The following is a 27,678-nucleotide window of genomic DNA, read 5'->3' as shown; positions in this document are numbered from 1 at the left end:
AACAAAATAAATCCTTTCAGCCATTATGTACATATGGTAAAAATATATGTACTTGCCAAAGCTTTCTGGAGTTCACACAAATCAAGTGAAATGTTAGAAGGGTCTTTGAACTTACTTCTGTTGTAGGTAAAACCCAGATGCTGATGGATGATATGCATCAAATTTTTGTAAAGCACTCGAAAATTCTTCTTCAGAATCTTCATTCTGTCTAGATGCAGATGGAGCTGGATTCTTTCCTGTGTCTGAAACTGAATCAGGAGTTGTCAGGTTGTGCCATGGGAGAAACACCCCATAAGCATGAAGATTCTAGTGGCTCTAGTCTTTTGGCTCTCTTTCAGAATCTTTTGTCTCTCTGCTGACAGTACCTTGCACAGAGTAGAAAAAAATGCCATCTCCTGGCCATGGCTTAACCCTCTTGAAGTGCCTTGTCCATATGCTCAGCTTGCTTGATAATATGTGAGAAGAAAAAAGTATTTGCTAAATTCATGTAAGGGCTCCATATGATTGTGCCGAGAGTTTCAGTGTGCAGATGATATAGGAAACTGGATAAGCTTAGAAGAACCAGAGACAAAGACATTTCTGGGGACCTTGTGGGACTGTTTGTCTCAGGAAGCATCTGAAAGTAGTTGGGAACACGGCTGGAGAAAGTGTTTGCAAATGCTTTATTTCAGTCTGTTTTCTCTGGCAGATTTTTTCTCTCATTGTTTTTCTGTTCCAGTAGCAGAACAGAGAAAGCTGGCATCTAAGGATGCTCACTAGCAAGACATGGGCACTACTTCCTGTCAGGTTTTTGCTCCTTCAGGATTGCATTATGGCCTGCAATACCTAATTTCCTGGGAAGTGTCCTTGAGGAGGTATCCTCCCACGTGTCCATTGCCTGTGAGGACTGGGGGAGATCTTTTGCAGAGGAGGGAGAGCAATGGGTTGGTTGGCATGCTTTTCTTGGGCAGCTGTTTCCCAGCTGCTGTGTTTGAGGAAGAATGTGCAGCTTAGCAACCACTCTCTGAGTCATGGCCAAACCCCTGTACTTGTAAAGGCTTTAAGTCAGCAAGTGCAAAGCAGCAAATGAGCTCACTGGGTTTGCCATCTGAGCAGTGCCTTCATGCAAGAATGGAGACTGAAAGTCGCTGCTCTTGCAAGTGAAAGGATTGAACAGTCACAATCCATGTGCAGCGTGTGCTTTGTGTCCATCTCTGGCCAGCGCTGCTTCTTTCAAGCCTTGCTGGGTAAGTGCTCCAGAGCCAATGCAATCTCTGAACAACATGGCAATAAGTGGCTCTTGATGCAGTTTCTGAGCCTGAGGAGAGCTTGGATGGCCAAAGCAGATTGTGATTTAGAGTAGTTTTGCGTACTCAAATTTTGATGCAATCCAAAGTCCAGCTTTCTGATGACAGCATCTGTTGTCCTCCAAAATTTCTGTCTGTTGCATTGTAAATGAAGGAATCAATCTTTTGTGGAGAATACTTTTTGAAATGAGAGACTAAGGAAGCAAAGATGAGAAACTTGTTGTGTCCATGATATTTTCCTGGAAATAAGCTAAACTCCACTTGCAAGTGAAAACCTGCTCTCTGTTGTTTTTTTCCCCTTGGGTAATATAAACAGCTTAACTTGTCAGCAGTGACATCAGTTGTACACAGAAGTGCTTGTGTGGGTTTTGTGTAAAGCAGATTTCTTTATTTGGAGTTATTTCAGTGAAACATTTCCCCCTTTCCCTATGTCACCAAAGGATGTTTTGAGACTACAGTGTTTTCTAAGCAATTAGATTTTCTAACCTGCTGTTCTGCTCTTTACCAATCCATGGAACCGATTTTAGATAGGGAAGTTTGAGCTGGCATGCCTGCTATGGGGCTTTTGCACATTGCAACAACCTTCAATGAGCACAGCAACTGATAAAAACACAGGTCAGGGAGGAAAACTTCTGAAATTCAGGGCTACAGCAGTCTGTAGGGAAGAAGAGTGAGCTAAAATAATGCCACAGGAAAAGTTATGGGGATGATCTCCTAGGGGCTTGAAGAAGGGTGAGGTCGCTCTGTGTCTATCTCAAAAGCTGGTGTTCTGTAACACCTTTTTTCTTCTTTTTTCTTTCTCTGCCTTGTGGGAATTTTCACTGCTTTATTTTATTATTCTCTCCTGATTCAGAACAAAAGGTTAGGTCTAAAAATAAACTGTGGACTGGAAACAGGAAAAAAGAAACCACCAGCCTACACACATACACACACACACCCCACACACACACACTCACTCTCACAAATTTCAAAAGAAGAGATTTAATTACCGAAGTTGAATTACAAATGTTTTAAAACAAAGAAAATTTTAAAGCTTGTCTTTTCTTGACAGTTTATGGGGACCATTGTGATTATGGGAAGAAAAAGGAGCTTTTACAACCAGTTGCAGGCTGATGACTGTTTTGGGTTATGTTTTTCCTTCTTTGGGATCCACTGTTCATTCTCACACTTGTGTTTGTTTAACTGATCCCATGGGACTTGCTCTGGAGTACTTATCCTTTGGGTAGTTGATGCAATTGTCCATTCATCTACATTTGGTCTTCCTTAAGACTTGCACCAATTGGGAATTGAATCAGGATTTGAAGATATTCTCCCCACCCTCATCACCGGCAATAATTTGTTTTTTAGTTTTTCAGTGAATTTTATGTTTTGGATGGGTCTGCCTTTTGCCATGTGTGTGTGCAGATTGGGAAGGTACTGCCTTCTTTCTCAGCCGCCTCTTCCGTGCTGTCTTCTTGGGAACACACAACCTGTTTTATTTTCATTCATTTGCTTTTCATATCCAGGTTTGTTTTCTTACAGAGCTTCCAGCCTCACCAAGACTCTTCTCATTTCTCATCACACAGACACGGTAGTGATTCCCAAATGAGAATTTCAGTGGTGTTGAGATGCCATAGAGAGCCAGAGTAAGTTGCACAGGAGAGGTGCATGCCCTTTTCTGTTGAGATTCCCAGGCTGTCTCCTGCCTGGGAGACAGCCTGGGAATCTCAACAGAAAAGGGCATGCACTAGCATCGAGCCTCCTCCTCTGCAGCACACATGGCACTGAAGCATTGTCTTCAGGAAGCTCTTTTTGATGGTGAAAACTTTTCACCATAATTAGCAGAGGACTAGGATAATAAGTTTTCTCTGCAGTGCCCCCTCAAGTGGGCAGACGGCTGCGAGGTACAGTGCTGGCACAAAGGCATTACACTCAGTTACGTGGTCCCTGTTTCCACATCTAGAGTGACCTTGTTGAAACAATTCCTGCCTTTATCAGCAAACTGTGTCCCTCTTGGCTCAACCCCTTTACAGCCAAGAACAAAGATCACTGATAGCAAGTGGTTCTTTCTGACCTCAAAATGTACATTCCTCTCTCACCCTTTTTTGAAGCATTTTATCTATTAGATGCAGCTGAGAGAAGACAGAACCTGTGAATACCTTCTCTGTCTTTCATAATGTATTACACACAAAAAGACATGAAGAGTTTGTACAAGGAATCTTAAGGGGTAGTCCAGAGTTTTCCATAGGGAATTAATTGTGAATTATTCTGGTAATGTTTTATTCAGAGCCTCCGGGATTTTAGGGGTTAAAGGGAAGATAGAACATGTGTAAAGTTGTCCATTCTCATTCAATTCAAGTTCTGGAGTTTGGTACTTGGCAGAGAATATATGAAGGAGAATTTTCAAGGCACCCCAGAAGGTCAAATTTTATGCAGGAGTAGAGTGAACAATATGCAATTTTCTAAATCCATTTTCTGTGTGCTTGTTAAGAAATGTTACTTTTGTTTTGTGATTTCTCTGTTAAGAAGCATTTGGAAAAAAATCTGTACCACCTCAAATAGAACACTTTGATTCCTATAGAAAAGGGAATGGAAGAATGGTGTTTTTTCTGCTTGTCCACAGGTTTTTTTTCTGAAACTCAGTAGTCTCAGCTGATCTCCTTCTAGATGAGATTTGCTATAAACTGGAGGCTAGAACATTTTATGGACAGTCAGGGAAGATTTTGGCAAATTAGAGTACCTTCGTAAACATAATTTTACTGTCTATTGCTTATTAGAGTATGCACCAAAGTATTTAGTATGTTTTAATGCTGGTGTGTGTCTCCCAGTACTATCTGATATTTAAACTTTGATTACTTCTTATGGAATCTAATTTATATTGCAGCAAAACTTCTGTCAGTGCTTGTGTTCATAACTCAACAGTTTGAAAGGTGTAGCCCATTAATTTCCAAATAAAATGTAACGAATCTTGTCAGCATCCACACAGCTAAAATAGTTATGAAGAGAGCATCTTCACAATATGTACCATTTGTTCAGGGAGACAACTCTGAAAACTAAAGGAAGAAAATAATTACAAGTTACTAATGGCTCAGGGTACTCTGTTCAAATCCCTGCGTGTCTGTGTTCGTGCTCTGTCTTGAAGGATTCTGTTGTAAAAAGGAAAGTCTTTTCTCTTTGAAAATAAAATTTGAACAGTCTGGAAGATGTGATTTCCATGTCTTCCTCCAGTTCAGTCTCCTGTGTTTGTATGCCAAGTATCTTAGACAGCATTTGGTAGGTGTGGATAAGAGATGGAATAGAGCTTGAATTCTTAATAAGTTTGAATCTGAAAATAGATTTTTGAAGGGAATTGAATTTTTTTTCTAATCCTGAAATATGCCAAGGAAGAGTTGCTGGAAATTGTCAAGGCTGGCAGCAATAAAATGAGGGAAGATGAAAGTCTAAATCTATAATAGAAAATATTATTTAAGCAGTCAAATCTTTGAGAAAGGATGGTTCTAGTATGGTACACAGTATGTAACCAGTATTTGCATCTCTAGCTCTCCTGCTCGCTTAAGCAAAGTGTGTCCCATTCCTTACCCCTACAAACTAGTGCAGTCTTGTGAAGAACAGATTAACTTCTCAAAGTCTGACACACAAGGTCCTCTTCTGATTCCCAGGCTCAGCCTGCTAGTGAGTTTCTCCAGGGCCTTGTCCATAGAAAACTACAGGCATGGATCCACATGCGAGCAAGTGCCTTGTAGAACAGGGCTCAAGCAGCCTAAAGTCTGCTGCAAAGGTCTGGCTTCTTTGAGACTTCAGTATGGGACAAAAATACATATATGTAATCCAACAATTTAGAGTACCTTGGTAAACAGAAGTACATAGTCCATTGCTTGGTCTATGAATATTTTAAAACATATCTTCTAAGAAAGATAACCCAATTCTGTTGTAACCTCTCTAGGCAGAAAAATGTATTTGTTCAGAATAAAGAAAGCTGGGGTGGTGGTGGTGGTGGGGGAAAGGAAGTATTCTCTGAGTTTTGCTGCATAGAAAGGAAGTTAAAAAACAGGTTCTGTGATCATAGGAAAATACAAAACTTTCCCTTGCTTTGACCAAGTCTCCAGCTTATCAGAGATTAAAGTCTATATCACTGCTGAGTACTCTGTCCTCGAATGTTTTTTTGCCTTCAGGCCAGTCTGACCTGTTCCCAGGAATGGCACGGACATCTTCAGGGGGTCGGGGACCTGTGCTCATACATAAATAAGCTGATCTTTATGATGTGGTTCTCACAGCAACTATTGATTTCCTTTTATCTGAAAGTACACTGGAGAGGAAAAATGAAGATTTTTTCTTGTGGATTTGTTCTTTGTTGGACTTTTATTATGTGTGAAGACACAGTTTCCATTTCAAAGGCATTAGAAGAGAATTTTTATTTAACCCAGCAGTCTCTGGACTGCAAAACCTTCTCTTTATCTCCTTTCTGAAGATTTATGAAGTGAAATTTGAAGCAGTGAATAAGAAAATTGTAGATGTGTTGATTTAATCAAAATATTTATCACCTAATGATGCCTTTCCAGATTTTTTTTAACTCTAGATTTAGAAAGTAGTTCAAAGACATGTTCTGGATAAAAGTTCCCTAATAGGAACAGAAACAGGAATTTTTAAAGCCTGTTCTTCCTTAGCTGGTGAAGCATAAGCATTCATAGCTGAGGTCTCATACCCATGGAGCCCTAAGTCCCCAGGTTTTCCCGTGTGAGCTTTTCCAAACCTTCCAGTGTATCCTATGGACCACAGGACTCATAGCCAGAGAGCAATGGAAATGAAGGAACAATTCAGACCTCAGTGTTTTCTTATTGTGGTGTCTATTGAAGCCAGGCAGTGAATGAATAGCTGCAGCTTAACAAGCTTTCCATTCAGTCTATTCCACGCTGTAAGGAGTATATTAATTATATTAATTTCTTTTTTATGGTCCTGTTAGTGGTCTGAGATTTGCTGAAAAGATATAGGAGAACTAAAAAGTGATCAGTAAAGGATTTAGCTGTTGAGTTACCAGTTTGCATTTGAAACATGCTCAGTGATATAGTGTGTATAGAAGCAGAATTTAGAAGCAGCTGTGAGCAGATTTCTTATCTGAGATCACCTTGGGAATGAAATGTGTCAGAAGATTTCAGCCCAAATAAATGTGAGACATTTAAAAATTCCAGTGAAAACAGCATGTGGTACTAGTAATTAAAATGTGACATTGCCCAATCCCAAGTCCTGTGGATAAATGCAAAGCAACTCGAATAACTCAAATTAAACAAATAACTCAAATTGACCAGTACTGCAGGAGGGCTAGACTATATGAACTCTTGCATTCACCTGTAACCATGCTTTTAAAGACTGTGAAGGGTTTAGTAGCCTCTTGTGTTGTTTGTGCCGCAGAAAAATTTCCATAAATAGGACACTTGCTAACAAGCAGGTAACCACTTGAAAGTAGAGCAGTGCCAAGGTCAGATTTGAAACTCTAGTTACTCAGTCCTTTGAGGGCTTTAAATCTTCACAAGCTTAGTAAGTCTGGGTTAAAAAAGTTATAATCCATGCTGATGAAGGAAGCTACATAGGCATCAAGTGTGAGCACAGCTGATTTGTTTATAGAAGATGCTGTGGGGCATTTTTTGAGCTGCCACACTCAGAAAATGTGTGAAATCTTGCAGGAGGAAGATACAGGCTCAAATACAACTACTCAGTAGAACTAACTAGGCAATGTAGTGGATATTAAAACTTCCTCAATCTATGCAAATATCAAATAGAATCCTACAGCAATGTGCATCTAATGCTTAAGTTGACAGGACTTCTATCTCTCATGAGGAGCCAAACTGCTAACAGGGAGAAGCTCTGGGCTTTGTCTCAGAGAATTTGCACTGACTATGCAGTAAAGAAATGCAGATCTGCCCAGAAGATTTGCTTTTCTGACTGTTTTAACATCTGTGAAGTGTTTTAAAGATAAAAGTCACAAATATTTGTTTTAGTTGTCATTTGCTGCCATGTCCAGTGCAACTATAATTTCACAGTTGTGTTTTCTGCCAGATATGTTAGACCATGAGCAGAGGGGTTTGTAGTCTGTTCTAAGTCTTTGTGTTATTTCTGAATGATTTTGATAGTTTATAGCACTTCTGAGCATTACATTTTTTGCAATAACTTCCTTCCAGTGCACAGGGGAAGAGAAAAATTCAGAGTATTTGTAACACCTACTGGCACTTCAGTGTTGGTTGAGGATGAGCTGGGTTGGCATGTGCTGTCATGGTACTTCTAACTCAGCAGATGGCAGTGCTGGGGACTGTATTTATGCCTCCTAATGTCAGACAGGACTCAATTATTTCTCTGAGAGGTTATGTGCAGGTGTTGATGGGTGAAGCTAACTGCTACCTGAGGGAGGAGGACAAGGCACACATCTGGTTGCCTCTGGTTTGATTGAGAATGCAATGATGGCTGTGTAAAGGCAAGTTCATCCCGAGCCACAGAAGATTATCAACTGCACCAGCAAGGCAAGGATGGAAGAACTTGTTTGTTGCTGGCCTTTACAATTTAGGGCATCAGATGTACCTTCCACAAAGCTGAGCCAGAGGAGTTAAAAAACACAGACTTTAAAAACAGGTTTGTGCTTTCCTTATTCACAGTTTCCTCCAGGAGATGCTGTGAGTGACACATGTAGATGACTCCCACCATTCTCTTTTAGGAGACTGAATGAGTGTGTATGTGTGCATTTGGGTTTTTTTTAGTCATGCTGTCACAAATGTTTTCTATGTCCAGTCACCTACAATCACATTGCGGGTCCAGTGCTCAAACCTTGGCCAGACTCTCCCTGTGGGATCAGCACTGCTTGTGGTGGTGGGAAGCCTAAAATTGGTTACAAAACCTGTGAAAACTGTGGAGAAGGTTTTCATCTCTCTTTCAAGCCCAGGAATGCTGAACAGGGCACTCACATTTCTTTGCATCCCTGAAAGCTAGAAAGGGAACTTTTCCCCAGCAGAAAGGATTTTGATGGAATTTAATGATCACAGGAGATGTAGATTAACATGCATGAGTCATAGATATTTCTGGCCCTGGATGCAAGCAGAAGTACTACACTCAAGTATACATCCAATCTCTCTGTACAGTGCAGCAGCAAAATTAAGGACAGAGAAGACACTGAACTTCAAACATCTTTGCAAAATCACTTGTATTTTCTTGATTTTACCTTAAAGACAGTCTGTAATTTACAGTAGAGCCCTTTTCTATTCTAGACTGAAGCAGCAGGACTGATTTCTGGGTGTGAAAAGTGACAGTTTTTCTCAATACCACTGTTGCAGAATGAGGAATATGTCGAAATTATCTTAAGTTGGGATGTTCTTTAAATACTTTAGGTTGGCTAATTAAGACTTTCCTATATCAGCAAGAAAGAACTCCTAATCACTGGAACTAACAGTTAGCATTCCTTAGTCAAGGATATCTGGGAACCAAGCTGTAAGAATGTAACAAATGAAAACATGGTATGTCTATGAATGTCACTGAATAAACTTGGCAAATGACTCAAGGACCATGTATCCCTTAGAGGAGCTGTCTATTATAACACTGAAAGTCATGCCTAAAAGTCAGAATGACACAAGCCTTCCCTTGGGCTTGTGTAGAAGTTAGGATTGCTTTGTTTAAATGGAAACTACTATCAAATCATAATGACTGGGCTGTACTTGGGAAGTTACTAACTTTGAACTTCTGTGATAAATAATGCTGCAGAGGGTCCTACTGATGTGCTTTTTTTGTGGAAAACATCCATGCACATAGCACAGATCTGAAAAAAGTAATCAATGTCTCTGTCAATGTGTAATTAGTTGCTTGTTGCACACCAGGTAACAAATCCAATTTTGTAGACAATACCACCATGCTTTTCCCTCTGCTCAGAGGGGCTCATGCTGTGGTGGAGAATTCATTTCACCATGGTGTCAAACAGGTGGCTCCAGCAAAATAGGGAAGGTCTTCAGAGACATCTTCTGTTGTTCATCTCTCACAATACATGTTTTTGAAAACTGTTGAGAAATTATACAGGATTTTGAAGTAAATAATTTTCCTGAAATATTTTTAATTCTTCTAGGAAAGCATGACATCTGCAAGTGCTTCAGGCCTTTCACTACATGATGTTACTTAAAATGTAGGAAAACAGCTGGAAAACATTTTTATGAAATGCTGATGTGACATTTACAGAACTTTAGCAAAACTGATTTTGCTACAATTTTTAAGCTGTGAAATTGTTGGGGAATTTAATGCTTCTAAAGGCCATTTACTATTTTTAAACACCATTAGTCACACTATTTTACCAGTAAAAGCCTTCCTTGCAGCTGATGATAATGTACTTTCTCTTTCCAACTTTAATGAGGGAAGGGTGAAGGGATCAGAGATAGGAGGCTGAACCATTATGTAATTCCTCTCTACAGCCTCGGCTATTGTAGTTTGTGTGCACAGATGGGAAGATGAGCTATGCTTGTTTTGTCTGGAGTGGCATCAAGTGTACCAGAATGCTGACAGATTTCAGAGGTGAGCTGGTTAAAGCTGCAATTTCTCTCCTATAGGGATATTGTGACATTTTCACATATTTTTCACACTTATGAAAAGGGGAAATGACACATTTCTCTTGCAGCTTATGAATTCACTTTTGAGTCAAGTTTCTCTTCGTTTCCAGCAGCATGCCTGAAGAAAGCTGGGAACCCCAGAGCCCCTACCTGTCAGGCACTTAGCTGAAAGGCTGTCTGGATGACTGGCATGTTCTCCCTAGCACCTGAAGCACCAGTTTGTTCCTGGGAAAACTTGAGCTAAACCCTATCCTACACTCTCAGAACTGGACACCATGGCCCAAAGGCTTTAGGGGAGTTTTGGGAGTAGCTGGTCCCATTGTCTTGAGCAGCCACCACACTAACTGAACTGTTAAAGATATTTGATGAGGGTGCCAAGTAACTTTTTCCAATGAACTTAAGGACAGCAGTCCCCCAAAGAAAGTTTCAGAGAGGGATTTCTGCTTCCCTCTTCTTATGGGGACCAGATACCTCTTGCCATGATGGGAAGGAGGGCAGAGGGCTGGCATTTATAGGTCTTCTTTAAGAACCCTTTCATTGTACTGATTTGCTGCCCAGGAAAATGTAAAAATGCAGAGATTTTTTGACATTCCTGTTGATGTTTCAGGGCCATAGTCACAGGCTGCCACTTAAAATGTGAGGTGATATTCCCAAGTTGCATCTTATTTCTTTGATGCCCTTTCTGGGATCAGGCATTGGTATAGATTTGAGCAGAGTTTAACTGCTGCTCTGGGAACCTCTGGTAGAAACATGCCATCCTTTTCCTGCCTCACTTTCACCAATTCTGGCCCATCTGAAAAGAACCTGAATGTCTGCAGGCAATAGCCAGAATCACTGAGCAATACCATCCCTGCTGTTGCTGTTGTACAGTCTGGTATTAGAGCTTTCTGTGACATTTATTTTGTTTATGAAGCAAAGACTCCTACACCCACTCCTGTTTTTGTTTGTTCATCTAAATTACAGCACTTTGCAACTTAATTGCTATGGGCTTTATGAAACTGCATTAAGGACTATGCTAATTGTGGGCTTGCTCCCTTCTTATTTCTGAATAGATTTTGAAATTCTGTAATTGGATGTATTTAATTTTTTGTAACTTTATATAATGAAATTGTGGATTAATATGAAAGAAACAAAAAATCTGGCTCTGTATCAATGCAGAGCTGTTTCTAGCAAAAAGTTTTGTGTTCTGGGTGTTTAGGCTCCTTTTCAGAACAGTGATTCTGGAAAATACTTAGGGGATTGGGATTTAATAATTGGTGAGAAGAGTTCTACAGAAATACTGGAGCTAACCCTCCTACAGGTAGGAACTGTGGAACCTACACAGCCTTCCCACCTGTCAGAAAGATAGGTCAGGGGAAGTGGTTTTGCCATGAGGTACAGGAATTTGTACGAAATATTCAATGACATGAGCTATTTGGAAACATGAACATTCAGATGATGGGTCTGGATCACTGCAGGACAATGTCCTAGGTATTGCTGTAATAGGCAGCAGAGGGCTGAATCCTAAGTTAGGAAATATTCTTTCAGAAAAGTTATGCTTCTGCATTGACTTGGGATGAAGAGCATCCATCAGTCATTGTTTCCTGTTTGTCTTTATGAGCCCAGATACTCACACAAAAAAGGTCAACTAATTTGGTGAAGACAGTCTTTCCACAGCTAGCTGGCTAAAGCTCCTGGCTGTGGATTAGACATTTATATCTGAGTTACCAATCAGGTCACTTCACCTATTCTGTCACTGGCTCTATGCAACTATGAAAATTGTATCATATTCAGCAGTTCAGTGAACCAATCCTGCCTTTTGCTGATCCAGTCTTTCATGGTGCAGTTAAATCCATGAACGTGAAGAGCAACAGATGGGCTCAACAATTTGCAAAACATTCTTTTTGTCTGGTAAAATGTTTTTGTTATTTTTAACCCCACTTCATAGTTTCTCTTCTTTTTATTTTGTCTAATTCACTGTGTAAATGAAGTGCTGTATTTGGTTTTCAGTGCTAGGTTTTAGTAGAGAGGAGGGTAGGGGAGGCAGCTGCAGGGGTGGTTGCTGCAAGAAGCTGCTGGAAGCTTCTCCCATATTTGTCAGAGCCAATGCCAGATGGCTCCAAAACAAACCCACCACTGGCCAAGTGTGAGTCAATCAGAGATGGCAGTAATAACTCTGTGATAACATCTCTAAGAAGGCAAAAACTGGTGAAGACCATGGTGAAGCAGCTGTCCCCCCACAGAACATGGAGGTACAGGGAGGGTGCAGGGATACACCCTCAGCTGTGTCCAAGGCCCATGCTGACACAGGTGGATGCCTGAGAGGAGGCTGTGACCCTCTGGGAAGTCCAGGCTGGAGCAGGGTCCTGACAGGGGCTTATGGACCGGTGGAAAGAGGAGCCCATGCTGGAGCAGCATTTCTGGCAGGATTTGTGACCTTCTCTGGAGCAGTTAATGAAGAACAGTAGCCCATGGGAAGAACTCAGGCTGAAGAATTTCATGGAGAACTGTCTCCTGTGGGAGGGACTCTGTGTTGGAACAGCGGAAGGATTTCTCTCCCCGAGCAGTGGCAGGAATATTGTGCGGTAAACTGACCATACCCATTCCCATCTCCCTGTGAAGGTAGAGATGGGAAGAAGGGAGGGGTAAGGGAAGGTATTGATATTTGATATTTCTTTTACTACTCATTATCTTGCTCTGATTTTGATTGATAACAAATTCAATTAATTTCCTCAGTTAAGTCAAGTTTGTTTTGCTGTGACAGTACTTGGAGAGTGATCTCTCCCTGTCCTTATCTCAACTCATGAACCTTTCATTCTCCTTTCTCTCCCCTGTCCTGTGATAGGGTGGCTTTACTGGGTGTCTGGCATCTGGCCAGGGTCAAACCACCACAAACACATGATCACCATTTCTTGTATAGGTTAGAGAAATCTAACCTATACAAGAAATCAAACTTATGTTGTCCCCACTTGTCTCCCAGAAAAAGAGGGCTGGATGTTTGACTTAGAAAGCAAGATTTTTTCTGTATATAAATTAAGCTCTATAAACTGAACATCAAATGTTAGATAAAGGCTTGTCAGCTAGGATTTTACCTTAAAGCAAAAAAGATTTCCACCTTCCAAATGTTTGCAGGATTATCTGCAGACACATTACAGCAACATTATCAGCTCACCATACTCCAAAATGTGTGGAACATAAGGATCCCTGGTTTATAGTGATATCTAGTTAAGGGCTATTCAGCAATGGAGACAAATTTAAGAGGTAAAAAAATTAATGAACAGATGTATACACAAGCTTTAATAAGCTGACCAGAACTGTTAGGTCAGGTCTTTGCAGGGACTAAGTGTAGCCTCAGAGACATTTAACTGGAGAGATTTCCAGTTAATGGAAAAGGGGAAAAACAAATTGTCTTTGGTCTCCTGGGAATAAGTAAATTTATTATGAGATATTTGAATGGGTTTGTACAACTGCACAAACTTTCCATGGGATTTCTTAAGAGTATTATGGAAATGTGTGGGAATCCTCCTCAACTTTTTCTCCATGCATGTGGTCTTGTTACTCTTTCTTGGATGCATCACTGTCAGTGAGACAAAACCTCAGCATTCCCTGAGGTTTTCTATTGGCCTGTTATACATCTGCAGATGTGTGAAAGACATATGTGTGGTCATGTGTCCATGTGGTGTCAGATCAGTAACAAATTATTCCTGCCTGACCAAATGGATAAACCTGTTCAAGGTATTACATTAATCAGAGTGGTGAGCGGAATAAGTTTTTGTTTTCTTGTGGTTGGAATTAATTATTTTCCTAGTTTAGATTATAAAGTCAGCTGGAAATTATGCTTATGAGCCTGTTGTAAGCTGTGCATCAACATGAGGTGAGGTTCTCTGTGTGTCTCATCCTTCTTCTCCTGCACCCAATTCTTAGGTGAAGTGACTGTAAAACAACTGTCTTTTCTGTTGCTTTTGGAGGAGCATGGGTTTACCTGCCCACTGGATGGGTCCTTGAACTTCAGTAAGAATAAGTCTAGAAGAAAATGACTCAGAATATTTTCTCAAGGTAGAAAAACTCCAGCCTACTTTTAACTCAACTCCAACATTTCCTGTTCATAAGAAATGGATTTTAGTTTGGTTCAGTTGTGCAGGCCTTTCCTGTGAGTCTCTTTTTGAGCTCTTATCTCTGACAATGCATGTCACTAGCATATCCTTGCATCAGTGAAAGCCCACTGTGGTGGGCAGCATCACTGAAGCATAAGTTGCTGAATTCAATGCATAATCACAGGACAAAAGATTCTAGCTATATCACTATTCAAAGGATTTTCTCTTTCACCCTTCAGGATATGGATTTTGGGGCCAAATTGAGAGCTCCTGAAGCATGGATTGGGATATTTCTGCCTGTCTGTAGTGGTCAGTACTTTCAGCTTTCTGGCTAGATTGAGAGTTTCTATTCTCTGCCTACCTTTATGTCCCCTCAGTATTCACTGCAGAGGTATAGAGGCAGATGGGCTTGGATTTGCAGCCTAGCTGGCTGCATTAGTTCTGTGAGGGAAGAACAAAGATTAGTCTGGTTGATGAATTGTGGTGGGAGAGGTTCATAGGAATGCTATTTGTAATGAAGTTTGAATGCATGAGCAAAGGCCTTCATGGCAGAAGTAAGTCTGGCCACTGCAGGAGGATTTTAACAAATCCAAGTCTGAATTGCTATCTTTACTAAATTTCAGTGGAGGTGTGTCCATAAGCCACTATCTATCTCCTGCTTAGCAGAACCAGGTTGTATCACTGGCAGTGAAACAAGATGAGGAAATTCCTGAGCAACAATAAGGGAGTATTTTTTCAGTGAGTTCAATCCACAGTGTAAATACTCTCTCTCTTGAGGATAGCTAATGTAAAAAGCAAGCACTCTTCATAGGAAAGCTGTCCTTTTTTTGGGTAAAGTTCTCTGTGGATGCTAAGACTGTATTTCAAGTGACAGGGAATAAGTGTGACTGTGGGGCAAGGGGGTCTTGCAAAGCATGCGTAACACTCCCAGGTGAACAGCAGAACAGGTTCATGAAGAGAAAACCTGCTTCACACACCAAGGGAGAAGTACTTGCCTTGGTGCATCCTGGTGAAGGTGGAGGGTTGCTGGGAATACTACTACAGGCTCTGGCAAGACAAATGCATTCAGTGCCTGCTGTATCTAGCCTTGCTCCTCTCTCTGCTCTGGGAGCACAGTGAACTGTAATGTTCTGAGCAAGCACTGACCAGAGCCAGTTCATGAGGAAGATGCAGTGAAGGTTTCAGACCTGCCTCGGTCAGTTCAGCCTGCCGTGCCCACCTGACTGCTCCAGCTGACTGGCTCTGCAGTGGCAGTAGTTTTTAGTTTGCAAGAGTTAGTGGCTGTACACTCTGCCTGAATGCTGAGTCTGTTTCTCAAGAAAGATATTTTGCATTTGCCTCTGGATAGTTTTGTAGTAAGATCTAAACAGTTACTCTGGGTCCCTCCAGGGTATAATCACCCTGTTGTCCTAATCACTTTCAGACTACTTGTCATGTCTCCCTTGATCATTGTGGTCTCCTTACAGTACTGCATAGGATGTTTTCTTCATACACAATTCCTGACTTTTGCAATTGTGTGTAGCTAGGGCAATACCATTGCAGAACTGTGAAGAACAAATTGGGCAGGAAAAGGGAAATAGACATCTACAGTGACCAGCTTCATTCCTGCATGTTAATTAAGTGTTGATACAGTTGTTGACTCTCATTAATAAAGTCAACAGTCTCATGTTAATAAAATAAGTAATTTAATATTTATGAAGTCAACAGTAAATGCCAAGAACAAGCAGTGTATAAGACCTCTGGAAAAGCTGTACATTTGTAAAGAAGAGGCAAGGATTTGTTTTCACTTTACTGCCTGGTTGACTGACATATCCAAATCATCCTGTTATTAGCAGGGGCTGCCTGATTTGTTGGACTGAGACCTGAGGAGAAGCAGTTTATAAGTAAAACAGTGGAAATACACACCAGAAAATAAGACACCACTTTAAATCTCTTGTCATAAGTGAGATGAAGAATAGGTTGGATTTGGAGGAATTTGCATACATATCTGTTGTTGAAATAGAGATTTGATCCAAATTACAGTGTGACCTGTGGAAACCTCTGCACCAAATGACAGATCTGCAGACGTAGCTCTTGGTTACAGCTATTTTGTATTCAGAGCCTGGAACCTGTTCTCAGACAATGTGTTATTCTTGGCATTTCACCAGTTCTCTGACTTTATATTGCACCAGTTAGGCACCCTGAAAAGTTATACAATATAATTAAGTGCTAAAATTTAACACTTGAGTAATAATTTTAATATGAGGAACCTACCCTCATTTCTTATAGCTTTATTTGATTTGAATTCCTTTGAATAATAAAGAGATGAAACACAGGTCTCTAGGCTAGCTTTTTGATTTGAGAAGCCAGTCTGATAAATGACAGTGCATATTTAATTCTCCCAATAATTTATTTTCAAATGCCTTTAAATAATTTTTTGTTTTAGTGTTTGGAGGATTCTCTATTTTGTTCACTGAGTCTGATTCTTAGTAAGAAAACAATTGTTTTGAATGGAAAAGTATCCAGAAAACTGGAAATTTCACTAATATACTGAAAAAAAACCCCAACCAACAAAACCCAGTGAATTAACCTCATTTTACATTCCCACTCTTAGCTGAGTGCCACAAAGTGTTTTGCTTAGTCTTATGTCAGAGTTCACATACCGGGGATAACTAGTGCTCATCAGCAGCAGCTTCTCTCTAAAAGGTTTGGAGCTGCCAACAGAGATTTTTGAATTCAGTAAGACTTCTGGAGGACCTAAAGACCAGGGTTTGTCTGCAGTGGGCAAGTGTATCTCAGTAAGAAACTACAACCAGGCTTCAGAGGGACAGGCAGTTTTAAAATATGACATCCTGGGGGTAGCCATTCAGAGTCTAGGCAAGGTGATACCTGTCAGAAATCTCTGTCCTTGAAATTTGAATGAATTTTATTTCTCAGAAGTGAGAAAACATAACAATGCTAAGAGATGATGCTTGAGCTGGTGCTGGAGAATAGATCTTTGCCACTTTGTGAACACATTCAGACCAACATTGTTTGGCTGGGTGCTCTTGCCTACTGAATGATTCTTATTTCCCCTTTGAGTGCTTGTAATGTACATTTGTGGCTGCAGCCCTACAACTTAGGTAGCTTAGGAGTAATTTCAAGCCTGTCAGTATACCCAGGGCAATATAGGTGACCTTAGTAAAATGTTTCTCCATCCAAAACAGCTATCCCTGATCAGGTATAGCAGCCTGTGGGAGAAACCTCTTCTAAAACACAGGACATTTCTTATGCATGGTTGAAAACTCTTCTGCTTGTCTCATTTAAATGACTCTAGTGCAGACAATCTGATTATCTAAGGATAAAGCCTGATCAGAATTTTATTAGTTTTACTTGTCTGTATTAATTTTGATATCTGCATCTCACCCACTTCCAGACCCCACCCTTCCAGCATTACAAATTTTACTTCTTCAGAAACAAATGAGATGGTAAAAAAAGGTGAACTCAAGGAAGTTATTGGAGGGAGAGGTGAGATAAGAATCAGATGCTTCATTAGTTTAATTCAGTGTTCTGAAAAATCTATTTATTTTTATTTAAATGCAGATTCCATTGAGCAGTTCTGCTACTGCAAGTATTTAGTCATATTTCCCCTTTGCTGTCTTCAGGTTGACCATGCAGTGAAACAAAGAGCACATCAGATTCTCAGGAGGACATTGTAAATCAGAAATCCACTATGACAGAAAATGAAACAAGACTAATAACTCTTTTGTTGATTGTTTCTTTTCCTGAAATAAATGGTAGATTTTTTCAGGGAGCTGTATATGTGTTTAATAATGATGTGGGTATTATGCTGAACTGGAAGTGAGACTGTGAAGTGCTCCTGACTAGAAAGGGGTATGCAGAAATAAAGACTCTGGAGGAACTATGAAATAAAGAATATAGTGGAAAATGTGACTGCAGGGGAAAATCTCTTAATACTTTAAAGACACTGATGGGAAAACAGCAAAACTTAAAAAAATGCAGAGCAACTCTGTACACTGTGAATCAAAAGGAAGGCAGTCTGCATTAAACTACTGATTGCATGCAGCTGGACTCTGCACCCAACTTGCATCTTCATAATGAGCACTTTGGATGCAAGGAGAGAGAGGGGCTGGGAATCAGTTCTCACGTGACTTCTTCTGAATTAGTGCTGACTTGGGCAAGCCCTTTCTCTTAATGTAACTATTCCTTAGCCTACATTTGGAGAAAGTGGGGAATTTAATAGTAGACAACTTCGGGTATGTGTGGAGGATTCAGTCTCCTCAGGAAGATGACTGGCATGAACAGCTACTGAATAAGTCATGCAACAGACTACTAATTTTATAGACAAGTGATAATTTTATACCTAGAGCATAAGGAATTTCAAAGCCTTGAACATGACCAGGCCCTGCTTCGGGTAGGAAAGAGAAGACATAATATTGAACAGAGAAGATAAGCAAGAGCTGTGAAAGAGATAAATTTTGCCCTTTTATCTTGAAATTACTTGTGAGTCAGAAGAAAGCTCAGGGCTGAACTGAGTTGTGTTGGAATTGCATGGCAAGATTTTGGTAGTGGAGAGACTACACTGTGAGCATCTGGTGGAAGTTTCCTCCATGTCCAACAGAACCAATGCCAGATGGCTCCAGGATGAACCTTCTGCTGGCCAGGGCTGAGCCAACCAGAAATGGTAGTAATGACCTGGTAACATATTTTAGAAGGAAAATAAATATTATGCAGGTGTAATTGTGCTCAGAGTAGTGAGGAGTGCAAAGTGAAAGGAAGATCTCTGCAGACACCAAGGTCTGTGGATATTGGGAGTGGGGAGGATATACTGCAAGAGCCTGAGAAGACATTCTCCTTCAGCCTACTGTGAAGCCCATGGTGAAGCAGCTCTGCCCCTGCTTCCTCTGGAGATCCCTGAGGAATGCAGAGATCCACCTGTGACCCATGGAGGGGCTCCACACTGGAGCAGGTGGGTGCCTAAAAGGAGGCTGTGACCCTGTGGGAAGCTCATCCTGGAGCAGGCTCCTATCAGGGACCTGCAGACCCATGGAGAGAGGTGCCCATGCTGAAGCAGTTTTCCTGGTCAGACTTGTGACCCTTTCTGTTGGGAGATTGTCCTGGTTTCAGCCAGGATTGAGTTAATTTTTTTGCAGTGTTTGTGGAGGGGCCTGAAGCCTGAAGCCATGTGGGCATGTCTAGATTGTTATTCTTTACCAGTTCAAATCACAGCCAGAGGTGGACATGAGGGACTTTTGGGAAGGAGGGTGTGGCTTGCAGTCAAAAAACCCAAAAAGGTTGGGAGGGTGGGCAACCTGGCTGCCATTGTTTTCAATTGTCCCATGCTTGGTGAGCATTTTTCATGTGTATCACCCTCTATCTGTACAATATTAATAACTTCTGTTATTAATATTGTTGCTGTTCCTATTTTTTTCTTACCTCATTGCTGTTACTAGGGAATTGTTCCTATCTCAACCAGTGATCTTTCCCTTCTGTGCCTCTCCACCACCCACAGTGGTGGTGGAAGAAAGGGGAGGGGGAGTGAGCAAGCAGCTGTGTGGTTTGGAAGGTCTTGGTGGGAGAACTGAATTGGGGATACCACTCCTAAACCATGACAGGCACCCACTCTGGAGCAAGCTGTGCCTGAAGGATTTAACCCTGTGGAAAGGAACACAAGTTGGAGCAGTTCATGAAGAACTGTTTCTCATGGTATGGCTTGAGCTTGGAGAATTTCATGGGAATTGTCTCCCATGGGAGGGACCCTATGCTGGAGCAAGCGAATGGCTCCTCTCCCTGAGCAGCAAAATGTGTGATGACCTGACCGCAACCCGCGTTCCCTGTCTCCCTGTGGCACTGGAAGAGGAAGCAGACCCCAGGAAAAAGGGAGGGGTAGGAGAGAATTGTTTTTAAAGATTTGTTTTACTTATTATTCTGCTCTGATTTCATTAGTAATAAATTCAATTAATATCCCCAAGTTCAGTCTGTTTCGCCCAAGATAGTAATCAGTAGTGATCTCTCCCTGCCCTTACCTAAACTCATGAATCTTTCATTTTACTTTCTCTCCCCAGGCCACTTGGGAGAGGAGTTAATGGAGGAGTTTTGGTGATACCTGGCATCCGACCAGGGTAAACCACCACAGGAGTAATGGAAAACCTGCTTTCAAATTTAGCTTTTTTGATCTCAGAAAAAATAGCTGTCTCACTCCTTTCAAGCAGTGAATTTAATTGTCCAGGAGGACCTCTGCAAGTGGACTTTCTACTGATAGAAAGAAGGAAGCAGAGAGAATCTAGCACAGGTTTTTGCAGAGCGCATTGCCGTAGCTGTGTAGTACCTGCACAATCCCTTTTTGTCTCTGTCCTGGATCAACAGCATTTTTCAGTCAGGCCCACTTTGCAATAGGTAGTTACAGCATTGGGTAATTATAACAGGTGCTTTCAGAGAACTGTCTGTTTCCTGGGCTGGCTGCTGAAAATCATGTCCACCAACACCCACATATTCTGCTCCTACCTTTCTAGTCTTGGTATGAGTGGCCCCCTTCTATCCTCTCAGTTTTAGACTTGCAAATATCTGCTTTGCACATCAATAGCAGATAAAGTCATCACTTTTCCACCAGTCCCCAGTTCTTTCTCTTAGGCAGCCCATCTTCAGCATTGTGGCCCATTTATACTCTCAAGCATGGCAGCTGTGTGGCTGGAGGGAGTTTGGCCTCTGACTAATTACATTTCATTGCTCTTGAAGCTGACATTTTTGCTGCTGCAGATCAGTACAAATTACAAACATGCATGTGTGGGTTACTGACCTCCTTGGCAAGACAGTAATCTTGTCCTAATTGTAAGGTTTCATGCCTGGGAGCATGGCTGTAGGAAATAAAATATCATTGTACGTTCTGAAGAAAAAGTACCCTGGTAAACTTAGTCTGGAGAAAACACAAGACACTAATTTATAATTAGCAGATAAAATAAATATGGAAAATCTGTCTGTTACCCTGCAAAGGTTTTTGAAGACAGACATTTGAGTATGAGAAAGTTGATGTTTGGACTTGCTTTGACTTTTAGAGAATCATTCTGTAAATTGCACACAACAAACTGAACCCTAGAGTTCTGAGAGGCTCCACTCAGAGGGAGGTGCTGGTCACAGCTCGTTGTGGTCCAGCTTAAAGGGTCTCACCTAGGATCACTATTTGTGGGGTAGCAAGAGACTGGGCTTGTCATAATTTTCCTTCCTGTCTAAAATTCAGATTGGTAGCTTTCTTTGAAATTTTGATGATGATGAAATTATTACTCCACTTTGGTTGTTATTGAAGCAGGATAAATAAGTTTCCAATGGTGTTTGTTAAAAACAGGTGTTCATTAAATAGCATCAGTTCCTGGGAGCAGGCTGGGCTTCTGATAAGCTCAAGAGGAGCTGAGTCCAGGTCCTGTTCATCAAGGCTGAGACTTAACCAGCATTTCTGAGATTATGGTGTGACTCTAGGTTTAAGATAGGGAGAAAGGATGTGTCACCACAGCTATAAAAGTAAGTCCTTGAGGCTGGGTAGAGGCAGTATCTGGCTCTTCTTTTTCACTTGATATGTATCACCTTCTTACAGGCTGAGTAAAATGCAGAAAGTTACCTTCTTGCAGCGACTGCTTCTCTGTCTGCATTCATGTGGACTGTGCTTTTGGCATTTGCTCTGCTGGGTGGGCAGGCAGAGGATTGCTCCTGTTGCTGACTGACAAGCCTGAATGGTCATGAACTGTAAGTGAGCTAAAATGTTTGCTTACAACAGATCTGTGAACCTATGCCCAGCAAGAGAGATATATTCTGTTTCTTGGCATAGTGGATGAGAATTTCTGTAAATGGTGTTTTAGCAGATGTCCAGTGTTGTGGCACTTGCTGTTCAGTTATTTCAGTGCTGATTCAGTACTATCAGGGTCCAAGTCTAGATGCTGAAAATTGCATTAAAAAGCTAAATGTATCTCTGACTAACACAATAACTTCTCTGACCCACTGTTTTTTTGACATAATTAATGCACTCTTAATGTGACAGCAACTGAATCACATACTTTCCAGGTGGAACTTTGATTACTTTGGCTATTGTTAATACATCATAGGCAATCCCCACAAGTTCAAGTGCCGTGCTTCATGTAGCATGTGCATGCTGTTGAGTGCATGTCGTGTTTGTGCTGTGGGTTGTGCAGCCTGAGAGTGATCTTTCTGCCTAGGCAGGAGCGGCATATGGGAGGTGGCACTGGGATGAGCGAAGTGCCAAGAGAAGGACTAGAAACAGACAGGCTTGCAGAGGAAATAACCAGGAGGAGGAGGGCAGAGCAGCAGAGGCAGTTGGAGTAGCTGGGAGATTTGGTACAAAAGAGTTCCCTATAATAGAAAAGGGAGAAGTTGATGGAGACTTCCTGAAAACTGCTTGGAGGCAAAGCCTACCTGACGGGAATTAAACTCTGTAAGGTCTGGAGGGCAAGACAAGTTGTGGAGAAGCCTGATATCCAGAAAATGTGTATCAATAACTTGGGGATAGTCCTGTGGAACACAATAAAGCTGTCTTTAGGACTTGAGAACAGACCTGAATCCTAAAAGAGGAGGAGAAAAACATTTCTTAGCAGTCAGTGGAAGAAGAAATTAAAGCAGAATGAGAGAATAGAGGTCCTACATCAAGGCGGGTCATACTGAGAGCAAGAACCATACAAAGCATGTTGACAATCTTGTTTTCCATGCCCTGCTCTTGGGAAGCACTGGCTGAAGATCAAAGAGACCTGGAAACATTGCAGCATGACCAGGACTGATGAGGCATCGTTGTGTGGAATAACTGGTCTGAAGATCCTGAAGGTATCTCTGGTGAAAGCGACTAACATGGTTCTGCCTATCTAAGAGTACTTGCAACAATATTGAAAAGGAAATGTTTCACCAAACATTGTGACTTCTGCCGAAGTTTGCCACTAGCCCTGTGAGCTGGACTGCCTTCATTAAGGACAGGAGAAGGATATTGTGTCCATAATGGCTCTGCCATGTTTTGATGAAGCATCAGATACTTGAGGGATGTCCTTTTGGATGATATGATGACAGATCTGCTCTGCAGAAATTCTCCAGATAATTCCTGGAAAGCAGGCCAGGGGTGTGTGGGACTTCAAGAGGTAACAAAGGGTCACTGTCACCTGATTCCTTTCATTTTGCTTACGCTTTGAAGACTGGTCCTGGTAACTGTTGACAACACAAGCAAAGGTTGCTCTAGCTGGTTCCTTGCCAGGCCGTTCAGCTCACATGAATGTGTGACCAACAGCAGTGCAAGACTTCTGGCTCTGAGTGCCAGAGGAAAGTGTCAGGTGAGGAATCACACTAGGGCAGCATATCTGTCCAACCAAAATGTTGAGGGTGAGGCCAGGGAAGATGGAAGAAATTCGATGCTGAGTGGAAGGACAAAAGCTCACTTGTTTTCATTTTCAGATTTTTTGTGAAAGAGGGGCCTTATGGTATGTCTAAGTTTTTGTTTAGTAAGCTATATTTAGTACGTCATGAAAGCTACCACAGAGATGACAGGGAGTCCAAATTCTTATAATAACACAAAATTGAAATTTTAAATCTGGGGGTTTTTTGTGTGTGTTTTTTTTTTTTTTCCTCCTATTTGCGTCTCCTTGTCCATTTAAATAATAATTCACTGAGTTCTGGATTGCTCTCCCTCAAAAGAGAAACATGACCTAAATTTTGGCTGTTGAAAGAAAAGTTAGTTACAGGTTTAGAAGTAAAATAAAAAATAAAACCAAAAAACTCCAACACTACATAAGCTCACTTGTTTTCATTTTCAGATTTTTTGTGAAAGAGGGGCCTTATGGTATGTCTAAGTTTTTGTTTAGTAAGCTGTATTTAGTACATCATGAAAGCTACCACAGAGATGACAGGGAGTCCAAATTCTTATAATAACACAAAATTGAAATTTTAAATCTGGGGTTTTTTGTGTGTTTTTTTGTTTGTTTGTTTGTTTTTTTTCCTCCTATTTGCACACAAAATTGAAATTTTAAATCTGGGGGTTTTTTGTGTGTGTTTTTTTTTTTTTTCCTCCTATTTGCGTCTCCTTGTCCATTTAAATAATAATTCACTGAGTTCTGGATTGCTCTCCCTCAAAAGAGAAACATGACCTAAATTTTGGCTGTTGAAAGAAAAGTTAGTTACAGGTTTAGAAGTAAAATAAAAAATAAAACCAAAAAACTCCAACACTACATATGCATAAAATCTATCATGGTTTAACCCCAGATGGCAGCTAAGCACCACACAGCCACTGGCTCACTCTCACTACAGTGGGGATGTGAAAGAGAATCAAAAGAGTGGAAGTAAGAAAATTCCTGGGTTGAGATAAAGACAGTTTTTTAGGGAAAGCAAAAGCCACACACACAAGAAAAGCAAAATAAAGAATTCATTCACCACTTCCCACTGTCATACAGGTGTTCAACCACCTCCAGGAAAGCAGGGCTCTATCACGTGTAATGGTTATTTGGGAATTAAAACACCATCACTTTGATTGTCCCCTGTTCTCCCAGCTTTATATGCTGAGCATGGTGTTCTATGGTAAGGAATACCACTTTGGTAAGTTCAGATCAGATGTCCTGGCTGTCTTCCCTCCCAGCCTCTTGTGCACCTGCTCACTGGGAGAGCACAGGAAGGAAATATCCTTGACTTAGAGCAAGTCCTGCTTACTAACTGCTAAGACATCGGTTATCAACATTATTCTCATAGAAAACCCAAAATACAGCACTGTACCAGCTACTAAGAAAATCAACTCTATCCTAGCTGAAATCATGTCTAAATGTTTCTCAAGGTGCAAATTAAGCATAGTAATGATGTTCAAACCCCATCAAAGCTTATTTTCGTACAGAGGACTAAGTATGACTTGTTAGTTATGGGCCCCCCAAGTATGACTTGTTAGTTATGTGCCTTCTTTCTCCACAGAAGAACTGGGTCTTTTTTCTGAGATGCAGGAATGTGACAATTTTCCAGCGAACCATGCATTTCTTTTTCCAGTCTGTTTTTCATACCACTCCTGATATCCCAGAGATGTTGTTAACACTTCCCAGTTCAGTGCTTCTGTGAATTTAAATAGCACACAGCTGACCCTTATCTTCTAGCTCATTAATAAAATGTTAGAAAATACCTGACCTACAATTTGGTTCTTTCGAGAAGTATTACTGCTTGACTTGATTCACTGCTGTTCAACACTGTCCTTTGTATGCTAAATCCCTTCATGCTGCTGAAATTTGTGTAACAGCATTGACAGCTAAGATGATCTGAGTTAACACTCTCGGGTAAGACTGGTACAGTTGTTGTTTTCAAAACCAGGAAGAAGCTTCCTCACTGAGGTCCACCTATAGAGAGAATACATGAGAACTGACCTAGTAGCTTTATAGCTATTGCTGGGTTAGCTAGTTGTTTTGAATTATAAAGGTCCTACACAGTAAGTTATAGCTAACTGTTAGCAAAAGAGTGATCAGCATTATTGTTTCTTTAAAACTTCTGAGTGTTTGGAAGTCATTAGAAAAAATCTGACTTCTGTGAGCTTGGGGTTGGATTCTTTGCAGTTCAGCCCTCTTGTACTGTGTTTGCACTCTTAGGGGCTGTGGTGGTCTGTAATTGTTTCCCAGTGAGGTCCTAAATGCCATGTAAGTAGTCAATACAAGCCCATAAGTGTTCATGTATCTTTTGCCAGCTTATTTCAGAACCTCCTGTACCCATCTGGATGGTGGAAATAGTGTTGGTTCTTTTTTACTCCCTTGAATTCCCATGGAGCTCCAGAGAAGTAGATGACGCATAACTCGATCCACATTCCTTCTCTGAGTCCCCCTTAAGTGTGGTTGTTGGCTAGCTTTTTCTGCCAGGACACCATGAGAAGCTGTTATCCAAAGTTCTGGAAGTTGTTTTGTCATCCATTTGTTTACAGTTGCCAGTCTGTTTTTAACTTGGCAGCCCCAAATCAGTCTGGAGCCATAGAAATACTGCTGGTGATTTTTGGCTTGAGGTAGGCGTAGATGCACAGTGCAACATGCCGCCAGTCAGCAGTCACATTGGCATCTTTACCAGTACAGAGAAGAAAAGATATCAGCTCATGAGTCTGAATTTAGATATTCAGGGGAAAGAAAGGCAGGAAATTATGAATATTTGCTTCTAATTTGAAGACTGATTTAGACAAGCACAGATGTAGGAAATTAATCAGAAACCCGGGGATGAATACTGTTTAATATTCACTCTGTTGTCCTCAGTACCTAACTACATACTCTCTGAAACTGGAGTCTGAAAAGCTTTTATGGAAGCAGTTTCTGGAGGAGGGTAGCATGCCAGGACGGAGCAGGGCTTCAAAGTAGAATGGTAGCTGATGAAAGAAGATCCCCTCTATTCTCTCAGAGCTTGTGTAGTTATGGCTTCCTAAATGAAGCCATTATATAATAGATTTGATCTCTAGCCCCCTGGAAGGGGATGAAACCGTCTGGTGCCAGGTGACCACTAATGTTTCTAGCCGAGTGACCCTGTGGTTGTGTCCTAGCCCTGAGCCATAACCTCTCAGCTGGCCTGCTGCTCCAGCAGCTGTGTGGCACATGGTGGTCCCTGCTCCTTTCCTTTCAGCTCTTCAGATAAGGGATTTTTATCATTGCCTTGCCCAGCAGCTGAGCACTGAGGACATTTTCCGCCTTTGTATTATTTTTCCTAAGGTTTCCTGGATGTGATACAGGGACTGGGAAGGGCAACAGAAGCCCTCTTTGTCTTTCATTTGGCCAGCATGGGGTGAGGTGATGTATAGATACCAGGGCTCTTCTATATATATTTGTCATCAGCAGATGGCTGAGGCTATGAGAAAGGACTAGATAAAAGTGTGGGGGATGACACAATTTTCTCTGTTGGGCAGAGTAAGAGGAGAGAGACCTTTGTCATGAGTCTCTAGTATAGACATCTCTCACATATTGCTTCCTGCGAGTAAGGAAAACAGTGGAGATGTTGACAGGATTAGTAGGAAGCTTATTAGTTTGTGCTAGGGAATCTCTTGCTGCTACTTTTTTGCCACTTTTACTTGTGTCAGCTGAAATATACCATCCTGGTCTTGTTTATTTCACAGTGCACAGGGACTTAGAAACTCTGCTTCCCATTTAGGCATTATAAAGCTTTCATTATCATGAATCATCAAGTGTCCCAAATGTACAGGACATTAGCCAGCATCTCCTCCATGCATAACTATTTCCCATGCCACTCTGGCTTTCTTATTTTTTTTTTAGTGTTGAGCCAAGAACTTTTCACCAAAGTGCTTATATTTATTTCTCTTGGAACTAGAGCTTCAAACACTCTTTTGGTTTTGTTTTAATCTCAAAGAAGCAATTGTGCTTGCCTGCTGCTGCACCTGCATTATTTCTATTAATAATAAATATATGCCATTTGAACAGGGCCTTTTTACATGCTAAGTGCTTCATAAACAATTTCAAAAAACAGTGTTAAAAGTGTATAAATGTTGCATGGCTGGGCACTTGAAAGCTAGGAAATGCTAATGTGAACCTGGCTGCCATGGTTATGTGCTTTGTGCATAATTATTATTTATAAATTCTTGCCTTATTCAAGTCCCCAGAAGTTCCCTTGTAGGAGAAGGATTCCAACGAGCTGGAAATACACAGAGAGTGGAACCAGGGACATGTGACCTAGGGAGAGTAGAGGGATACAGTTCAGTTGTGTAGGGATGGGATCAGCAAAGCTGAGACACAAATGGAACAGAACTTGGGAAGGGATGTAAAGGATAATAAAAAAAACCTGCATGTGAGTCAGAAAAGAAAGGCCCGG

The sequence above is a fragment of the Passer montanus genome, unplaced genomic scaffold, assembly GCF_014805655.1.
Source record: "Passer montanus isolate IOZ18808 unplaced genomic scaffold, ASM1480565v1 scaffold52, whole genome shotgun sequence".
Taxonomy (NCBI): domain Eukaryota; kingdom Metazoa; phylum Chordata; class Aves; order Passeriformes; family Passeridae; genus Passer; species Passer montanus.
Note: the sequence above shows the minus strand (reverse complement) of the source record.